General features: G+C 42.0%; 1 long non-coding RNA gene across 14 annotated transcripts in view; it reads right to left on the bottom strand.

Annotated features, from left to right (window-relative positions):
- LOC107132707 (uncharacterized) overlaps positions 1-15,705 on the bottom strand; it is an 81,557-nt gene that overhangs the window by 42,989 nt on the left and 22,863 nt on the right. For 12 of the 14 annotated variants that reach the window (XR_009495614.1, XR_009495610.1, XR_009495606.1 and 9 more), the window contains 2 exons: positions 14,614-14,798; positions 12,163-12,330 (listed from right to left, as the gene is read on the bottom strand). This is a non-coding gene — a long non-coding RNA (uncharacterized lncRNA). The remainder of the gene's footprint in view (positions 1-12,162; positions 12,331-14,613; positions 14,799-15,705) is intronic. The other 2 variants (XR_009495618.1, XR_009495616.1) reach the window with 2 other exon arrangements.

Consider the following 15,705-nt stretch of genomic DNA (forward strand, 5'->3'; position numbering starts at 1 on the left):
ATACCAGTTTACATTCCCACCCACAATGCAGGAGGGTTCCCTTTTCTCCACATACTCTCCAGTATTTGCTCTTTGTAGACTTTTTAATGATGGCCATGCTGACTGGTATGAGGTAGCATCTCACTGTAGTTTTGATTTGCATTTCCCTAATAATTAGAGATGTTGAGCATCTTTTCATGCGCCTATTGGCCATCTATATGTCTTCTTTGGAGAAATGTCTATTTAGATATTCTGCCCATTTTTCAATTGGGTTGTTTTTTTTCTTTGTTGTATTGTATGTGCTTAATTATGGCAACCCACTCCAGTACTCTTGCCTGGAAAATCCCATGGATGGAGGAGCCTAGTGGGCTGCAGTCCATGGGGTCTCAAAGAGTCAGATATGACTGAGCAACTTCACTTTCACTTTTCACTTTCATGCATTGGAGAAGGCAATGGCAACCCACTCCAGTGTTCTTGCCTGGAGAATCCAAGGGATGGGGGAGCCTGGTGGGCTGCTGTCTATGGGGTCGCACAGAGTCAGACACGACTGAAGCGACTTAGCAGCAGTAGCAGCAGCATGGGCTTAATTGGGCTTTCCTGGTGGCTCATCAGTAAAAGAATCCACCTGCAATGCAGGAGCTACAGGAGATATGGTTTTGATCCCTGGGTCGGGAAGATCCCTTGGAGAAGGAAAAGGCAACCCACTCCAGTATTCTTGCCTGGTGAATCCCATGGACAGAGGAGCCTGGCAGGCTACAGTCCATAGGGTCACAAAAAGTTGGACACAACTCAAGCAACTTAGCAAGTATGCATATGCATGGGCTTAATTAGCTTGGCTTTTAGATGAGGAAGTTGAGGCACAGAGAAGTTAAGTGCTTTGCCTAAGATCACAGAGATAAGAAGTGGTAGAGCTGATATTCTAAGCCAGTTGGTTTCCAAGTCTCTGCATATAATCCTCTCTCTCTTTTTTTAAAGATTTTTTTGATGTGGATCATTTTTAAATTCTTTATTGAATTTATTACAATATTGCTTCTGTTTTAGGCTGTTGTCTTTTGGCTATAAGGCATGTGGGATTTTAGCTCCCCAATTGCACTCATCTCACACGCTAGTAAAGTAATGCTCAAAATTCTCCAAGCCAGGCTTCAGCAATATGTGAACCATGAACTTCCTGATATTCAAACTGGTTTTAGAAAAGGCAGAGGAACCAGAGATCAAATTGCCAACATCCGCTGGATCATGGAAAAAGCAAGAGAGTTCCAGAAAAACATCTATTTCTGCTTTATTGACTATGCCAAAGCCTTTGACTGTGTGGATCACAATGAACTGTGGAAAATTCTGAAAGAGATGGGAATATCAGACCACCTGATCTGCCTCTTGAGAAATTTGTATGCAGGTCAAGAAGCAACAGTTAGAAATGGACATGGAACAACAGACTGGTTCCAAATAGGAAAAGGAGTATGTCAAGGCTGTATATTGTCACCCTGCTTATTTAACTTATATGCAGAGTACATCATGAGAAACGCTGGACTGGAAGAAGCACAAGCTGGAACCAAGATTGCCGGGAGAAATATCAATAACCTCAGATATGCAGACGACACCACCCTTATGGCAGAAAGTGAAGAGGAACTAAAAAGCCTCTTGATGAAAGTGAAAGTGGAGAGTGAAAAAGTTGGCTTAAAGCTCAACATTCAGAAAACGAAGATCATGGCATCCGGTCCCATCACTTCATGGGAAATAGATGGGGAAACAGTGGAAACAGTGTCAGACTTTATTTTTTGGGGCTCCAAAATCACTACAGATGGTGACTGCAGCCATGAAATTAAAAGACGCTTACTCCTTGGAAGGAAAGTTATGACCAACCTAGATAGTATATTCAAAAGCAGAGAGATTACTTTGCCAACAAAGGTCCGTCTAGTCAAGGCTATGGTTTTTCCTGTGGTCATGTATGGATGTGAGAGTTGGACTGTGAAGAAGGCTGAGTGCCGAAGAATTGATGCTTTTGAACTGTGGTGTTGGAGAAGACTCTTGAGAGTCCCTTGGACTGCAAGGAGATCCAACCAGTCCATTCTGAAGGAGATCAGCCCTGGGATTTCTTTGGAAGGAATGATGCTAAAGCTGAAACTCCAGTACTTTGGCCACCTCATGTGAAGAGTTGACTCATTGGAAAAGACTCCGATGCTGGGAGGGATTGGGGGCAGGAGGAGAAGGGGATGACAGAGGATGAGATGGCTGGATGGCATCACTGACTCGATGGACGTGAGTCTGGGTGAACTCTGGGAGTTGGTGATGGACAGGGAGGCCTGGTGTGCTGCGATTCATGGGGTCGCAAAGAGTCAGACACGATTGAGCGACTGAACTGAACTGAACTGAACTGAATCAGGGATCAAGCCTGCACCCCCTGCATTGAAAGGTGAAGTGCTAACCACTGGACCACCAGGAAAATCCCTATAACTCTCTCTTACGAAGCCAGTCCAGCTGAGTGCAGGCAACTGGGAGACTGAGCGTAGTGGTAGGGTAAGTATGAACCATAATTTTAGTGCATTCATAGAGTCCCATGTCATGGGTAATAGGCCCCTGGCCCATGTATATTTTTGAGGGAGCTCATTAGCCTTCAGAGTCTGCACAGATGTTATCTGGGACTTGCCTGGTGGTCCAGTGATTAAGACTCCCCACTTTCAATGCAGGTGTTGTGGGTTCAATCCCTGGTGGTGAAACTAAGATCCCATAAGCCACCCAGTGCCACCAAGAAATTTAAAAAATAAAAACAACAAAAAACAAGATGTTACCTTTTAGAGGGACACTCTATATTTAGGAATAAAATGATGTGATGTGTTTTCTTCCAGATAATCCTGGTTGGGAGCAGGGTGGGGTTACACAATGAACACATGGGGTGTAAGTGATATAAAATCAGCTGTGAGTTGAATTTGTTGAAGTTGAGTTGGTAGATCTATGAGGGCTCTTTCTTCTCTTGAATTTGCTGACAATTTGCCATGCTAAAATATTTTTAAAAAATCTCAAATCAGGGACTTGCCTGATGGTCCAGTGTTTAAGACTTCTTGCCTTTCAATGCAGGGGGTGCAGGTTCAATCACTGGTTGGGGAGCTAAGATTCTGTATGCTTAATGGTCAAAAAATCAAAACACTAAAAAATAGCAGTACTGTAACAAAGTGCTGCAGCCCACCGGCTGGAAAAGAATGGGACAGGACTTAGGGACTGAACAACAAGAACTGTAACAAACTCAATAAAAAAGAATTTAAAAATGGTCCACATCAAAAAACACTTTAAAAAAAGAATCTCAAGCCATTAGATAGCTCAAGAATGACCTTTGAAGGGACATTGTAACCCAGAGTATAAAGGTTCAGAGTAGAATATAAAGATCCAGTTCTTTGTTGGGTGTCTAACTTCTTAATTGAAAATAATATTATTTATTTATTTCTATTCTGACCTAAAAAGCTTCCCCAGTGTTGCTCAGTCTGCAGAAACATTCTCAAAGGGCACAGCTTCTCATTAAGAACCTGTCCACTGAGTGTTAGAGGTTTGTTTATTCATTCAAGAACCCTTCTTTTTGGAACTTCCCTGGTGGTCCAGTGGCTAAGACTCCGAGCTCCCATTGCAGGGGCCCAGGTTTGATTCCTGTTCGGGGAACTGGATCCCACATACCGCAACTAAGACCCAGCACTGCCAAATAAATAAATTTTTTAAAAATAAATATCTTTTTTAAAAAAAAGAACTGTTATTTTCCTCTTGAGCAGAGGGATGAGCTGTGAGGGAGATGGCTGAGTTTGGGAGAAAAGATACATGAAGGAAAAGTTAAGCACCCAAGGTAATTGTTTAGCAAATGTTGTTTCAAACCTTAGTGGAGGCTAAGGGATAAGGGAGGAGGGCATGGGTGTGTCCCCCAACCAAGGGCTTAGAGTTCCTGAAGGAAGGAGGACCCAGCCTGGAGCCTGGATTCCGGATGGCTCTCTTTTTCGTCACTCACATCCTTCTCATCTGACCGTCCTGGGGCTCAGGACCGTACACAAGATGGTACACTTTGCAAAGAGAGATCTACTTTCTAGCCAGCCAGACCAAAACAAGAAAGCACTGCTGAGACTTGTGGACACAGTGGGGTAAGGAGAGAGTAGGATGGAGTGAGAGAGTAACATCAAACATATATATAACCAAATGTAAAACAGATAGCCAGTGGGAATTTGCTGTATAGTACAGGGAACTCAACCCCCTGGTCTGTGACAACCTAGAGGGGTGGGAGGGAGACTCAAGAGGGAGGGGATATATGTATACTAACAGCTAGTTCACGTTGTTGTACAGCAGAGACCAAAACATTGTAACTCAATTATCCTACAATTAAATTTTTTAAAAATAAAGCATTCAACACCACCTCTTCTCCTTATATGGTGGCAAACATTCAGATAAAACTGGCAGCTGTGTGTTTTTTCAGTGACTTTACTTATGAAGAAGACTGGCAGTGTATGGCATGTATGTAACATATTCCAAACTGGATTTTACCCTAAAAGAGATTAGATTAATAGAAAGCAGAGGTGGGATGGGCTCAGCCCACAGACAATAAACTAGTGGAGTAAACGTCTGTGCGCTCTTGCTCAGGGAAGCTCCTAGGTCTCTTAGGACCACATGCTCATGTTCCGCCAATGGAAGTTCAGTGAGGTTGCACCGTCCCCTCCTCCCTCGGGCATCCGGGCTCCTCCCTGCCTGGAAAGCCAGTGTTTAGTTTCTGACGTCACTCACTATGCTGAATGCCTGGATTCAGGGCAACACAGAAAGTTGAGATCCTGAGCACTGTAATTACACCTCTTCCTGGATTTCAAGTAGGGCCGATTTGTGAATATGCCAGATTTTTCCGGGTCTGGAGGCAGCAGGCAAGGGCAGTCACACACGGCTAGTGAGGCTGCAGTTTCCTGCTCCGCCCCCACTGCAGTGGCTTGTGCGCCCCAGGGCCAGAGCTCAATGGCAGGGTCACTATAGCCTCCTTCCTGCCCACACCTGCGCAGTCGGCTTGGGGTGCTGATGGCACAGCTCCATGGGGGAGAGAAATGGAAAGGTGAGCCCAAGGTGGGCATCTCTGGAGTCAGGTTCTCTGTGGATTCATGAGAAGTGGCCGGGAGGGCCTGATTGAGGTTCTGCAGGACTCCAAGGGTACCAGACTCAGAATAATTGGGGTCCCGAGTAGTAATTTCCATTTTGTACAGAAAGGCACACACGTTGGCGTAGATAAGGCAGAGATTTAAGCTCTCCTTGCTTCCAGTCAGTCCTGAGAGGCAAGACTGAAAGGTGGCAAAAACTCAATTTTCAAAAGCTGACTTCCTGGGCAGAGACCTATGCCTGGAGTAAGGCACCCCCACAAGTGAGGCATCCAGGGGTTTCTTCATTGGTGGGCAAACACCGGCTTTCCATGGGCACTGAAGTTTTCATAGCTCCCCAAATTCCACAACATGGACTCTTCCAGCTTTTACATGGGAAGACCATTCCCCACCCCCCTTATTCTTGGCTTTAAAGACTTCTCCCAATTTCACTAAAGTCTGTTAAAAGTTCATTTTTGAGATGCAGATGTAGAGAACAAATGTAGGGATACCAAGGAGGAAGGGGTGCTGGTGAGATGAATTGGGAGGTTGGGATTGACATATATATACACTAATTTGCATAAAAATGGATAGCACAGGGAATTACTCAGTACTCTGTGGTGATCTAAATGGGAAGGAAATCCCAAAAAGAGGGGATGTATGTATATGTACAGCTGATTCACTTTGTTGTGCAGTAGAAACTAACACAGGCTTCCAGGTGGTGCAATGGTAAAGAATCTGCCTGCCAACGCAGGGGATGAAAGAGATGTGGGTTCGATCCTGGGGTCGGGAAGATCCCCTGGAGAAAGGAATGGCAACCCGCTCTGGTATTCTTGCCTGGGAAATCGCATGGACAGAGGAGTCTGGCCGCCTACAATCCATGGGGTCTAGATGAGTCGGACACAACTGAGCACATACACACACAGAAACCAACACAATATTGTAAGCAACTATACGCCAATAAAAATTAAAGAAAAAAGTTCATCTCACCTGTGAGATCTGTTCTCTTGCTTAGGTGAAAGGACCAGGGAAAGCCCTTATTTTTCCCTGATTAAGGCTGAACAACTGAAACTTGAGTCTTTTTATCTTAAACCTGAATGTAACCTGAGGTGTATCCATTTGAAAAAAATGCCAAGTAAGGAATGAAGTTCTCCCAACTTACTGCACTGGTCAGGTGCAATCTGGAGAATTCTGTTAACTTCTGCGTTTCACTTAAAAGAAATGCTGTCTATTTTATACTTCCAGAGGAGAGACCAGGATGTGGAGAGATCAAGAACTCTGTTCCAAAAGGACTGGTCAGCAATGACAAGTCCAGGGAAGATAAAACTGGAGGGGACAGGAGAGCCAAGTCCGAAGCACTGAAGGCCAAGGTTGGCTCAGAAAGGCAGAATCAGGGCAAAGGTTTGGAGAGAGGAATGCTGGAGGACAGATTTTTACTTTCTAACAGCAAGAACCTTCTAATAATTAGGCTTTTAAACATGAGATGAGCTTGATGAGTCAGGGCCTGGTCAGGCAGCAACCAAGCAGAGGCTGGACAGCCACTCCTAGGAGAAGTGCTGCAGGGGGATTCCTGCATTGGGCAGGAAATGAACACCAAGATTCTGTTCTTTTGTAACTCTCTGAAATGTCAGTCCTATACATCATAAGTTAGGGGACAGATAAAAAATTTCAGTGGCTTTTTAAAAACATAGAGAGTTTTTGTTTATAGAAATGAAAACGGAATGATGATCAAAAAATGAAAACCATAGATCATTTTTTCAGGCTCCTTGCAGCACTTTGATTTCCTGTGTCTTTGTGTTCTTCTTAATCTCAGACTCTGTTTTCTTTCTTTTACTTCTACCCATATATCCTTATACTCTCTTTATCTCTCCTTTTACACAGAAGGTTTTCATTTGTGCCATGGGTGGTAGGTCTTTGGAACATATTAGAGGAATTTAAGGTCTGGTTACTTGGAAATGGTTAGAGCAAAAAATCTTACCTAACCTGGTAACTGTTATACTTCTCTCTTCTCCAACCACATGTTTTGGTCAGGGCCGTGTTTTGGTTTCAGAAAAATCATTAATGCTGATAATATTACAAGTAAAGAAAAAAAAAAGGAGAATTGCCAGAATGATTCTGGAGGAATATGCACACAAGGACAACCAAACTAATCTTGACACAAAAAAAGAAAAAGAAATAATGAGAACTTTCCATAATACTAGAATTGCCTACACTGTAATTACAATAATTAACATAACGCTGGCAACAGAATACACATCAATTAAACAGAAAAGTCCAGAAAGAGACTCAGTAAGTATATAATTAAAGTTCCATTTAAAAACTGCTTAAGAAAAAGAGGTGACTTTCATGAAATGACTAACTCTTTGGAGAAAAAGAGAGTCCCCCAAAATTTCAAAGATAAACCAAGGAAACGGACGTGACTTAGCGGCTGAACAAAGTGTCAAAGCCACAATAAACCATATGGGCAAATGGCAAAACAAAAAGGAAAGTATTAACAGCATACATGAAAAAAACTTAATGTCATAACATATGAAAAGTTGTTACTAATCAATAAGAAAAAGAGGAATGTCTCAATGGAGGACAGAGTAAAGCACAAGAATAGTAAATCAACTCAGAAGAAACTCAAGTGTCCAATGAACATGAGGCAGTTGAATCTTGGACTGATGGCAAATTAAAGCTATGAGGTGCTATTTTTAAAAATCTATCCAATGGACAACATACTTTTGTTCAATGTAAATAGTTAGCATTGGCTTCAGACCAAGGAGCCTGGTGGGCTACAGTCCATGGGGTTGCAAAGAGTCGGACATGACTGAGCGACTTCACTTTCACTTTCACTCAGTTTCATACGGGCTTCTTATACTGAAGTGTGTGTGAATTGATGTCGATTTTTGATAGTATACTTGGCAACACATCTCAAAAGCCTTGAAAATAGTCAGCCTCTTTGACAAAGGAAGTTCACTTATGAGAATTTTTTTCTAAAGAATTCATTAGGGTTGTATGCTAGGGTTCAGTTATAGGAATGTTTGCATTGAGCAGAAACTAGAATCAATCTAAATATCTAACAATGGTGACTCAGTAGTGACCATTTAATCAATTTTGACATGTCCTGTGTAGCCATTAAAAATGTTATAGAAGACAATAAATGCTGGAGAGGGTGTGGAGAAAAGGGCACCCTCCTACACTGTTGGTGGAAATGCATATTGGCACAGCTACTTTGAGAAACAGTACAGAGGTTTTTCAAAAAACTAAAAATAAGATTGCCATATGATCCTGCAATCCCACTCCTGGGCATATATCTGTACAAAACCATAACTCAAAAAGATACATGCACCTGTATGTTCATAGCAGCACTGTACACAATAGCCAAGACACAAAAACTACCTAATTGTCCACAGGTGAATGTATAAAAAAGATGTGGTACATATATACAATGGATCGTCCTAACTCTGGGATCGAACCTGGGTCTCCTGCATTGCAGGTGGATTCTTTACTGTCTGAGCCACCAGGGAAGCCTCTATACAATAAAATACTATTCAGCTATTAAAAAGAATGAAATAATGCATTTGAGCAACGTAGAGGGACCTAGAGATCATATGATATCATTTATATGTGGAGTCTAAAATACAACACAAATGAACGTATCTATAAAACAAAACAGACCCACAGAGAGAACAAACTTGTGGTTGCCAAGGGGAGGAAGGTGTGTGGGGGTGATGGATTAGGAGTTTGGGATTAGCAATGCAAACTATTACATGTAGGATGGATAAACAACAAGGACCTACTGTATAGCACAAGGAACCATTAATATATTCAAAATCCTGTGATAAACCATGGAAAAGAATAAGCAAAAGAATGTATATATATGCATAACTGAGTCACTTTGCTCTACAGCAGAAGTGAATATAACATTGTTAGTCAATTATACTTCAATAAATTCTTTTTAAATGTCGAATATTTCATCACATGGAAAGGTGTTTAAGGTGTGTATTTCTGTTGCTGTTGTTACAATAACTCTTTTGTTCTAGTTAGTTTGTTCTTTCTTTAATGGCATACATTTTGAGTCAAAGAAGGAGATTGGGAGCTGGAGCAGAAATGTGGCTCCAGGGTGGCTTGGTGTCCCAAACCATTCTCCTGGACACAACCCGGGAGCACTCAGCCTCTGGTCTGAAGAACTCCTGGCCACGCTCTGCATTTTGTGTGCTCCGTGTTGGTGTCCATGGCATACCAGGGCTGGAAGAATGGACTGAGGGTGAAATATAGCAGCCCAGCCCTCCTGGTAACTTTTCCCTGTCACGTGGCTTCTATTCCACGTCCTCCAGGCCTGGAGCTGTGCGAGGTCCTGGACTGTTAATCAAGTTAAATCCAAGAACTGTCCCATCCTCCAGTTTACAGTAAACATGCCATCAGGCACGAGCGCCCAAGAGCTGGACAGCAATTCCAGGGCAGGCACTGGGGAGCCAGCATCTTCGGGGAGAGACATTCTCCGCTCGCTTCCCCTCCCCTCCTCATCCCTCTCCTCTTCTCCCCACCCTCCTCCTTTCTCTCTTCCCTCCAATCCCCTTCCTTATGCTCCTCTAGGGATAGGCCTGAGGCTAATACACTTGGGAGAGGAGAGCCTCTTTGAAAAAACAAGTACAAAATTACAAAATAAAATTCAAGTACAGGACCTTGAAAAGGTTCTGTGTAAGTGAGAGGCCGGAACATAAGCTTCATAGCTGTTGTTGTTGTTCAATCACCAAGTCGTGTCCAACTCTTTGCCACCCCGCGGACTGCAGCACACCAGGCCTCCCTGTCCCTTACCATACCCTGAGTTTGCAATACTGTTCTTTACAGCATCGGATTTTACTTCCGTCACCAGAGATATCCACAACTGGGTGTCATTTCCGCTTTGGTCCAGCCAATTCATTCTTTCTGGAGCTAATGGTAACTGTCCTCCACTCTTCCCCGGGAGCATGTTGGATACCTTCTGGCCTGGGGGGCTCATCATTTGGTGTCATATCTTTTTGCCTTTTTATACAGCTCATGGGGTTCTCACGGCAAGGATTCTGGAGTGGTTTGCCATTCCTTCTGCCAGTGGACCATGTTTTGTCAGAATTCTCCACTATGACCTGTCAGTCTTGGGTGGCCCTACACAGCATGGCTCATAGCTTCACTGAGTTACACAAGGCAGTGATTTCATGGTAAATCCACCTTTAACTCTGAATTTGGTTTTTATCACTCGCATGTATTTCCTTTTAGTTTATACTGCTGATGTATTCCTCCTGCTGCTGCTGCCTGAACTACATTGAATATTGTTTTTCATATTGTTGAGCTTTATATAAATGGTATTCTCCATGAAATTTTTATGCAGCTTGTTTTTCTTACTCAATGGTACATTTGGGAAGTTTATCCAAGTTGATATGAACAACTTCAGTTTCTTTTAATTGCTATATTCCATTGTGTGACTCTCAGATTGTACCTACTCTTTCCTGCTGCAGTTTTTCAGTAAAAGCAGCAGGATATGTACATATACATATATATAGATATAGATATATATGCAAGTTGTAAACAAACACACAGACTGCAGAGCAGGTAAATCAGTGTCGTTTTGTTGTAAGACTAGACTAGAATTAGGTAAAAAAAACATGATTTAAAAAAGAATTCAGAAACAATCCTAGGAAATTGGTATACAATATAGAAGCATTTCAATTCAATAGAGAAAAATGGACTATTTAATAAATGGTATTGAGAGAATTGGATATATATAGATAAAATAAATAAAAGCAAATCTCTACCTTACATGATACACAAAATTACAGTTTAGATGAATTAAAAACTTCAACCCTCAAAAATACAAATTATAAAATATTAGGCAAAAATGTATACCAAAATATTATTATGATCCCAGGGAGAGGGAACCTTAAATAAGTCATGGAAAGCAAAACTCACACAGTAAAAGGCCTAACAATTTAAATCAAATTAATGAATAAATGTTATCTAAAGTATAAAAAAAGAACCTGAAAAATAAAAGATACCCCAACATAGAAAACAAACATGATTATCAAAGGGGAAACTCAGGGGGAAGGATAAATTCAGAGTTTGGGATTAAAATATACACATTATTGTATATAAAATAGATAACCAACTGCTGCTGCTGCTAAGTCGCTTCAGTCGTGTCCAACTCTGTGCGACCCTAGAGACAGCAGCCCACTAGGCTCCCCCGTCCCTGGGATTCTCCAGGCAAGAACACTCGAGTGGGTTGCCATTTCCTTCTTCAATGCATGAAAGTGAAAAGTGAAAGTGAAGTCAGTCATGTCCGACTCTTCGAGACCCCATGGACTGCAGCCTACCAGGCTCCTCCATCAATGGGATTTTCCAGGCAAGAGTACTGCAGTGGGTTGCCACTGCCTTCTCCAAGATAACCAACAAGGACCTACTATATAACAGAGGGAACTATATTCAATATCTTGAGATAACCTATAATGGAAGAGAAAAAAAGAATATATATATGTATTTATTTATTGTGGTTGTTTGGTCACTGAGTCCTGTCTGACTTTTTTCAGACCCTAAGGATTATAGCTTGCCACTCTTCTCTGTCCATGGGATTTCCCAGGCAAGAATACTGGAGTAGGTTGTCATTTCCTATCCAGGGGGTCTTCCTGACCCAGGGGTGGAACCCATGCCTCCTGCATTAGCAGACAGGTTTTTTACCACTGAGCCACCAGGGAAGTGCATGTGTATGTGTGTGTGTGTATATACACACACACACACACACATATGTATAGCCAAATCACTTTGCTGTATATTTGAAACTAACACAACATTGTAAATCAACTATATTTCAAAAAAAACTAAAAAAACAAAACAAAACCAGACATCCCAAACAACATGAAAGGCAAGCTGAAGACTAGGAGAAATTTTGCAACTTATGTAACAAAGAATGGGTATAACAGATATAACAGATATATGTAGGAAAACAAACAAACAAATAAACACCCTTTAGAAAAATAAGCAAAGGATATGAATAGGCAATTCATAAGAGAGGAAAAACATGTAAGAAGATGCTCGAACACAGTTTTCATCAGGCATCTCCTAATGAAAACATTGGAGAGATACCATTGTATACCTAATATACTGAGCATTTTGAAATGTCTGGTAGGTGAAGCATTATTGAGACTGCTGAGAAGTGGGAACTTCTAGATTCTGTTTTCACACTTCAAGATGGTGGAGCCACTTGAGAGGCAATGTGGGCATAGCCTTGGATCCACAATTTCCTCTTGTAGGAATCTGGAGTCTTGAGACACAGAAAAGACACATAGGACATTTATTTCAATGTTGTTGGAAGTAGTGAAAAATTGTTAACAATCCTAAATATCCACTAGGGCTTCTCTGGTAGTTCAGATGGTAAAGAATCTGCCTGCAATATAGGAGAGCCAGGCTCGATCCTGGGGTCAGGAAGATCCCCTGGTGAAGGGAATGGCTACCCATTCCAGAAATATTGCCTGGAAAATTCCAATGACAGAGGAGCCTGGCAGGTTGCAGTCCATGGGATCGCAAAGAAACAGATACAATTGAGCGATTAACACTTTCAAGTATCCACTAAAAAGAGAGAGGATAATAAATAAAATACGGTATAGTAATACAATGGAATACTACTCAGCAGTTAAAAGAAATTCACCTGGTCAATATAGCAACACAATTAGATTCCAAAAATACTGCTAAACTATAAAATCACACCTATAGTATAATGCCTCTTACATAAACACAGCACACAAATACATCAATATACAATGATCAGGTTCTGGAGGGCCTCCCAAGTGGAGCTAGTAGTAAAGAACTTGCATGCCAATGCAGGAAACATAGGAGACCTGGGTTTGATCCCTGGGTTGGGAAGATCCCCTGGAAGAGGTCATGGCAGCCCACAGGTGTATTCTTGCCTGGAGGATCCCATTGACAGAAGAGCCTGGTGGGCTATAGTCCATGGGGTTAAAAAAGAGTTGGACAGGACCTAGTGACTAAACAACAACAATACATATTCTTTTTCCTAAAATTTTCACAGTATTTTCTCATCACATTTGCAATAGGAAACCAGTTATTTGTCAAGGATTGTTGCAAGTTCAAAAATTCTTAAAAGATTAGCTTTAGGTTACCTTTAAATACACCCTCCTTTCTTCCCCCACCAGCTTAAATACATAGCATGTGTTTGGGAAGACTGGCATGTTTTATTGCAATATTAGGCATATTCCCCAAACTGTGGAAGTAGAGAAAAAGGTTCTGGGAATTATTTAGTTTAGTTTAGGGGGATCAGGGGAAATAGCTCTTATTTTTAACTCACCGATGTTCCATTAACCAGGACACTCCAGAGACTTAAGATTTACTGACAATCAATGTTTAACCACGGTTAAATTTAGCTACTTTCTGGGGATGAAACTTCTCAGATAGCTTAGAGATTTTCATCTCTTTTACATTTTTACACTGTAATGATCTGGAGTAGAAAAATGTATAGAATGTTTCAGGTACTTCTCTGCCTTCTTCAACAGAAAAGAGTATCGAGTTTCAGCTTTTCCAACTTTGCTATTTCTAAAGGTTGCCATATTGCAACACTGTCAGGATCTGTCTTATAGCAACACTGTCTTTCCTGCTAAGGCTTTGGAAGTCAATTTCTTGGAATTGTTTGTAAAATAATCAGTGTATGGGGCTCACACGAAGAGGATTGCCTCAGATAAAATAACACACAAACTTCATGGCATCTATTCTGGCTTTTTCACAATCCCCCTTTTCCCCTCCTCTTCTTTCTGGTTTTCAGGGACGTTCTGAAAGTGCTGGCTGCAAGCATGGAAGGTGATACAGGTAGAGAAGAAAGAACAGGATTATTTCTTGTAAAACAGTGATCTCTATCAAGATCAAAGCTTTAGCTGTTGGCACAGGGCTCTTGCCACAGAACTGAGCTACCAATAGATGAAATGCATGCATGTGCTAAGTTGCTTCAGTTGTGTCCGACTCTTTGCAACCATATAGACTGTAGCCCGCCAGGCTGGAGTGGGTTGTCATGCCCTCCTCCAGGGGATCTTCCCAACCCAGGGATCGAATAATTCTAAATGAAGACAAAAACCATAACCTTATAGCAATTGTACAGCATCTGCTAGAAAATTTTGTGATCTTATACAAGAATTTCCCAAGATACAGCAGGTGATGATTAATGAAGCCTTTGTAAGTAACAGCCTTATACATACATACAAGTGTTGTGCTCAGTTGTGTCCAACTCTTTGTGACCCCATGGACTGTAACCCACCATGCTCCTTTGTCCATGGGATTTTCCAGGCAACAATACTGGAGTGGGTTGCCATTTCCTTCTTTAGGGGCTCCTCCCAACCCAGGGATTGAACCTGCATCTCCTGAGTCTCCTGCGTTGCAGGCAGATTCTTTACTCACTGAGCCACCTGGGAATAGTCTTGTACATCTGAGTAAGGTGGGGGTCCAAGAGGGTCCATACAGAGCTGGATCTATAATCTCAGGCCTACTCTTTGTAAAACCAGAAAAGGGAAGGGAACAGAGGGTATGAAATGGAGCCACGAACCTCAAGAATCACAGATAAGGTCTTTTCTTTTCTTATGCACAGGTCATGTTCATTTTTCCTCCTATTGCAATAATCAGGCAGCAACACAGAGAAGTGATGATTCACAACTACATTCCAAGGCTCTGAGTCAGGAAGTTAGGGCTCATTTGATGTTATCAGTTAGCTGGCAGTGGTAGTGACCAAATCTAATAAAAACACAAAGGACAGAGGTTTCAAATTTCTTTCAGAAGGATTATGCTCACTCTAAAGAGTACAGGACCTGTGCAAATTGCTCCTGCCATATGTTCATGTGAGATAAACTCACAGAATACTGTAGCAGAGAGATAGCCTGTTCAGGTATCTCATACATAGATACGATGTTCATCGGTAGCAGACGCAGAGCAGATGGTGGCTCTGAGTGAGTTGAGGTTGTTGCTCTGAAAATTCGAAGAGGATGGAGATGAAAGCATAGGAGTTAGGGATAGACAGGCTGTCTCTCCCATCTCCCTTTGCCTCAGTCCTTTTTTCAGTAAACAAGGAAGCTCATCCTTTCCCAGCCTTAGAAAAGGCAAAAATAAATGATGCCTGTGGAAGTGCTTAGAGTTACTTGGAAACAAAAGTGACTGTGTTAGAATGAAGTATCATATTGTCTCTCCTTGGGCTTCCCTTGGTGGTTCAGTAGTAAAGAATCTGCCTGCAGTACAGGAGACACGTTTTTGATCCCTGGCTCAGGAAGATCCCCTGAGAAGGGAATGGCAACTCACTCCAGTATTCTTGCCTGGGAAATCCCATGGACAGAAGAGCCTGGCAGGCTAAAGGCCATGGGGTCACAAAGAGTCAGACACAACTGAGCAACTAAACAACAATTGTCTCTCCCAAGAGACCTAATCCTTGTAAGGGAACAGGAGAAAAACTTCTTTGGTTTATCAACTGTTGCCCTTTAGGGTAAGCTCAGTCTGAAGGTTGGTTCCCATTCTAGGAGATTCAGAACAACCACAGCCTTGGGATATTGTGAATATGCCTGAACTCCTAGAATACGTGTCCTGGAAAGGGTCTGAAGATCACTTCCCTCATTGTATAGACACAGAAATGAAGTCCCAGAGAGGTGAATGG

Source organism: Bos taurus, chromosome 8 (assembly GCF_002263795.3).
Source record: "Bos taurus isolate L1 Dominette 01449 registration number 42190680 breed Hereford chromosome 8, ARS-UCD2.0, whole genome shotgun sequence".
Classification (NCBI taxonomy): domain Eukaryota; kingdom Metazoa; phylum Chordata; class Mammalia; order Artiodactyla; family Bovidae; genus Bos; species Bos taurus.